This window comes from Paramormyrops kingsleyae, chromosome 16 (assembly GCF_048594095.1).
Source record: "Paramormyrops kingsleyae isolate MSU_618 chromosome 16, PKINGS_0.4, whole genome shotgun sequence".
Classification (NCBI taxonomy): Eukaryota; Metazoa; Chordata; class Actinopteri; order Osteoglossiformes; family Mormyridae; genus Paramormyrops; species Paramormyrops kingsleyae.
In genome coordinates, this window is record NC_132812.1 from 21,916,886 (window position 1) to 21,922,885 (window position 6,000).

Here is a 6,000-nt window from a genome sequence, read left to right on the forward strand (position 1 = left end):
AGACAGACGGGCATCCCTGCCTGTCATTACAGAGGTAATGAGAAGATGACGTTGCCAATTCCGGACAAGGGGCCCATTCTCCTCGCCTAGCTGCTCTTATCGAATATTCTCTCATCACGTGTCGTGCACGGCATTCCTCAGGACCTCCGGCACGCCTGTGACTGAGCGGCGAAACGAGGCCCCTTAAAAATAACGCAGCTATTTCTGGATAAGAACAGGACCTTGTTGGATAAGAATAGGTCTGAATAAGACCTCGTTGGGAGATGCCAGCCAACTGTACAGTTGGCGGCCCTTCTGACCAGCCGCCGTTAGCTGGGGCAAAAGCAACAATGACCAGATGCGGGCAATGCGGATCCCATTACAACCCGACTGAGACTCGTCCGCACTGTGCGAGACGGCAGACGGGATCCCGTGACGAGAGGACAGGAGGAAGGAGGAGGGACGTTATTTGGATACTCCCGTCACCTGCAGTTCGTAACGAGAGATATCCCAGAATCCTCTGCTGCTTTCACTCTGCCTGGTGGCGTCTGATAGAATTCAGCCTTTTATATGCACACAAAAGTTAAGCAGCACTCACATTACTCCACATCTCCTGTTTTACTGTATCAACACCAGAGATCATGCTGGTTGGGAAAAACTGCTGCAGGTCATTTCCCATTAAACCAACGAGGCTGGTGAAATGAGTATTATGAGATGTGATTCCTGCCATTAGAGCATTTCTGCTGCTTTCAAACATGAAGCAGGAAGATTTATGATCCAGTTCGCTCTTCTTCCTGGAGACAAAAAGACAGATGTGATCAGAAGGCCCACATCTCCAAGGTCTTCCGTCATACCGGCCTCCAGCTTGAACCAGCTCTGTTCTCTGGAGCCCAGCGCTGGCAAAAACGTACTAACCGTTTGTGCGATCAGCCTGGGAAGAGGGGGGATCCGTCTGGCATCAGCGAACCCCGGCACAATGAGGACAAGGCGGTCATTAATCCTCGTAAGACTTACGGTCACGGGCAGGCGGCGCGGAAAGCGAACCGGCTCCGTGTGACGGGAATCGGCTTCTCCTTCAGAGAATGTCGGGCGTGCGGCTGCTTGCGACCGACCTCGCTGGTGGTGATGCCCGTCCGCCCGCCCGCCCTCATGCTCTACTTGTACACTTACTCTGGCTCAGAATAGACTCGCCTCGTCCCGACTCTATTCTGGAACAGCAGCTTGGTGCCTAGAGGGCTGTGGCCCCTCAAGAACACGAGCGTCCTACATACGTCAAGTCCGGGTATCTAGAACAAGCGGGGACGCCATCAAAAATGCATGAAAGTTTTTGTCGTCTCACTGAGAAGGAGACCAGCAGATCACCTGGCATGCCCCACACGGCTAACCACACCCTCCTCAGTTCTTCATGTAACCACTTTATAATGTCTCTTTATGCTCCGCCTTCACACCGAGTCACATGACCAAACAACCGCAACCGACCAATGACAATGTCATAGAGAGGGCCTCAGAGACGACATGGACCGTCCTCGTGAATGCCTGACTCTCCGTCACGCCCGGTTCACCCCACGGCTTCCTCGGCAACTGCAGCTCACGTCCAGGCTGGAGCGGCGACCTTCATCCAGCGCTAACGAAGTGACCCAGGGCAGGCGGGTGGCGGGGAGGGGGGGGAAGGGCGACACGGGGCCAGACCGTCAGGATCCAGGTGCGTCCGCTTGGCAGGGATGCTCTGGGGCTTCCTGCAGTGTGTTCACAGTTAAAGATTAACCAGCAAAGCTGAGTCCACGCAGGCTTTCACTGACAGACAGGCTGTGCTAAAGGCTCCCTGGAGGCCTAAACAGAGCCAGTAGTCTGTCCTCCGGGGGCTGAGAAGCCCACCTGACGGGCAAAAAAACAGGCAGCAGATATCACTGCACCGCTAATATTTTTCAGCAGACATACCTGAGGATGAAGACTATAGAAAAATGCAAAAACTGAAGCAGAATGACCAGCAGTCTCAGTCCTTGTTTGCGAACCGGTGGAGTCCATTTAAATTTAACATTAAATCACATCTTTCAAATTTCAGACCAAGTTTAGACCAACTGAAACCATTTCGGCCACCGTGTCTCTGTTAGGAAATTACCCATTTTGTTCAAGCTACACACTTAACAGGAGCTGAACCCCCCCCCCCCCCACCCCCACCATTTACACATCTGACTTCACCTGTCGGCCAATTATGAAGCCCTTGGAATTCCTGGTTCAGTGGAGTTGGTGGAGTATAACACAAGATGTAGATCAGCTTGAGGACTCAGAGGACTGGGTTGAGAATCGCTCATGAACCCGGGAGATCTCAGAAGGTCAGTCAGCAGGCGGCGTGCTGGACACCAAAGCGGGGGCCACCAACGCGGGGGCCACCACGAGCGGCTGCGGCAGGAGCCACCAGCTTTCTGGGAAACGGCGGCCTTGGGGAGGGGCCAGCTGAGTTATGTATCCAAGGCAGACCAGCAGGGAGTAAACTGAAAACCAGCAAGGTCAAACCAGTACTACCCAGTGAAGTCAGCTACCAGCTCAAATCAGTACTACTCAGTGAAGTCAGCTACCAGCTCAAACCAGTACTACCCAGTGAAGTCAGCTACCAGCTCAAACCAGTACTACCCAGTGAAGTCAGCTACCAGCTCAAACCAGTACTACTCAGTGAAGTCAGCTACCAGCTCAAACCAGTACTACTCAGTGGAGTAAGAGTGTTTCTCAAACTGGTCCTTGGGGATCCCCAGACGGACCACCTTTTTGCTCCCCCCAGTCCCAGCTTTCTGCCATAGAAAGTCTGAACATCCATCCAGTCTCCAACCACTACAACCAGTACAGAGTCGCACACAGAACATGGCAACACAAACCAGAAAATTAAACATTTACAATATGGAGGAAGTTGTACAAAAAATAAACAAAAATGAGTAAGTACATCTCACTGAGATGGATATGTTTAAATAAATAAAAATACACCAGATTATATGAAATATGGATTAGTCCATGTATTAAACAAGAGAGCGGGGAAGCCACAAGTGATATCCCACACTGACAACTCAAACCTGGCATGAAACACTACTCAGAAGCTCCGGGGGGGTGGTGGGGGGGGGATTTCAGCAAGAGGAACGCTGCAATAAACAGCATGACATCATCACACCTCTGACCAAACAAAATATCTGGTTGCCTAAAATAGCCTGAAGCGGCATTGTCTGAGGAAGCCGAGCTCGCTGGTAGAAGGTCCGGGCAGAGGAGCACGGTGAGTGATCTCCAGCTCTCCAGCTGTCCGGCCAGTCCTGCTCACACACTCGCAGCGCCTCCCAGCCATCCTGCGTGTCACTGCGCAGGCTCGCTCTCCAGGAAAGTTAGAGAGATCAAATTAAATGACCCTGACCAGAATAAGCGGTTAGAAGATGGATGAATAAAATTAAACGGGGGTGGGGGGTTCCAGTTCTTTGGTGGCCTATATACCAAGCATGCGCTCCTCAATAATTTCCTAAATTATACAGCCGGGTTGCATAAGCTGTGTTACCGCGACACGGCGGCCAGGATGCCGCAAACGCCGTCCGCGGTTAGGAAAGTCGCTTCATTCCCCGTCTCAGATACGCCTCAGTAGCCCGGGATGATGCGAGAGAAGCAGATCGGGGGGGGGGGGGGGGGTGGCATGGCTTACCGAGCTCACTGAGCCTTGGCGAGCGGCTCGGCGAACTCCCCTTCTGCACGGAGCATTTTAGCGGACATCCCGCATTCCGCCGCGAGGCCGAAGGGAGTGAGACGGGATACATCACCAGTCCCGTACAGCCCAGCCCTCCTGACCCCAGAGGGACCATCACGGCCGCGCTGGGCGACTGTCAGAGCCTCCTGAAGTCGCCCGTTTTGCGCCGCGTGATCAGCCAGGCGCTACGGATTACGCCGGCTTTCCAGCACCGTATCTCCATAAACAAACAACGGGGTTCTGCGGCGGAACCACGCAGCCCACCATCTGCGCGAGAAAAAACAGGGCTGAGCAGTGAGGGGAGCCCAGACCGGGGTTTGGACCGTGCCCTTGTCCACACGATCAATTTCGGTCTAATCTGTTGCACAGGCTACCACATAATGGAGGCACTGTTTGGCCGGGACTCGAACCTCTCCGGAGCTCTCCGGGGTCAGGGAGGCTTCGGTGCCCCCAGTGCCAGCACCTGTTCACGTTGCCAACTGGTCAGATACCATGGAAACCGCCCACCCCCTCCAAAAAAGAATGAGAAGCCGCAGATCTTTTAGATCCGAAAACCCAAAGGCCCTTTCCATGTGATCAGAGATGGCGATGAATACGTTTTTTTTGACATATTTACTGTACGGGGGAGGAAGGGGGTGCCGTCACTGAGATTAGTCACACAGCCAAGCCAGACGTGAAGCACAACACAAGCGTTCATGAGTCAGTGAAGCAGACACAATGGCGATTTTAAGGCCATTTAATTATGCAAAACGCAAAATAAACACCCACGCTTCCAGTTTGCGTTTCTCAGTTTATCCACGCTCATAAAAATGATTGCAGCAGGGAGATCAAAACCCAAGCGGGAGTTTAAGAAAGAGCCTTTATAATAAAATACGGAATTTTAATGAGAGCCTCCTGTCCATTTACTGAACACGTACTGTCGTTTAGAAAGTGATTTGTATTTCAAACTTTCCCGTTCACATCGTTAGGTACCTGGGCTGCTACAAAGATTATAATTTACAACACTAACGAATATCCTCCCTCAGTATGGACTGTTAAGCGGGGGGGGGGGGGGGGGGGGGGTGTAATAAACTTTAAACGACAATTTCCACAGTGCATCCAGAGTAAGGAATGATAGGGGGCTGATTTCCCAAAGTTTCAGGACTTCTGGATGCACTTTGGATTGGTATGCATTCAACACCTGGGAAAAGATCAGTAAAGCAGAGTTACAAGCGCCCGGCGAGCGGTCAAGAAGACAGAGATGCAGAAAGACAGTAAATTGCACGTAAAGCGCATAAAAACGAGGCGTCTCGCAAGTCGGCGTGTCCCCTACATCACTATTTGTGAAACATATTTATTGATACTATAGAAAGCTTATGCACTTGAAAATAAACCTGACTACGACTCATAAAAACCAGAAGCCACCAGGTTTACGAGCTTCACATAAAGTGTGGGCGCTATGATTTGCACTGGCTTCACGAGATCAATAAATAATGTCTACGGCACTTAACAAGCTGTCGGCGGCTGTCATCCACACGTTACTGACATTGATTATTCAGCGCTGAAATAAAGATACATGCTTTATACCTCGGTCATGGCAAACGGTGTCAAAATCAGACAAGCCATTTGTTTAGAAGAGATATAGAGGCGATCAAAGCATTACAACCTGTAATCTTATTCAGAAAACCAAACACGCACTAGTACAGGTAAGAACATTAACAAAACACAGGTAGAACTTCATTAATGCCGCTGTATTACACGAACTACAGTATTAATATAATCTAGATGATTTGCAGTTTAATACCAATACTTTATCGACTCGATTAACAATCTTGTAAACATTCAACGGTTTAACGTTACTCAGAGGCATGCCCTGACTTATTTCACTACCACCTTTGATCTAGCCCACTCGCGCTACATCCTTCCCAAGACACAAACGGGGCTGATCATGCATTTACAAAAAATAAATAAATACGCACGTTTCTGACCATATGAAACTTCAGCATAGGTGGAGAAATACTTGGTTTTAAACCACGAATCGTCCGTCCAGGGAAGTGAAAAACTTTTCCTAGTCTTTTATTTCCAAAACAGTTCCCTAATAAAGCGAGAGAGCTAAACTCCTCCCTGGCACAAAACTAGCTTCATGAGAGCCGAAAGCGAGCGCGTCTCGGCGGGGTACATTACCTGCGAGTCCTGGACCGACGGCCGGCCACTCCGCTTGTTCCGCAGGCCAGCAGACAGACTGCGAACACCCAGACGTGGGACCCCGACGAAGAGAAATGCGCAACGTGGAAAACTTTTGCGCAAACTTTTCTGGGTTAACTGGGAGT

At 50.6% G+C, this 6,000-nt stretch overlaps 1 protein-coding gene across 3 annotated transcripts in view; it reads right to left on the bottom strand.

Moving 5' to 3' along the window:
- LOC111858297 (protein TANC1-like) overlaps positions 1–6,000 on the bottom strand; it is an 84,661-nt gene extending 78,661 nt beyond the window's left edge. For all 3 annotated transcript variants that reach the window (XM_023839947.2, XM_023839944.2, XM_023839942.2), the window contains exon 1: positions 5,855–6,000. The gene's annotated coding sequence lies outside the window, so the exon portion shown is untranslated. The remainder of the gene's footprint in view (positions 1–5,854) is intronic.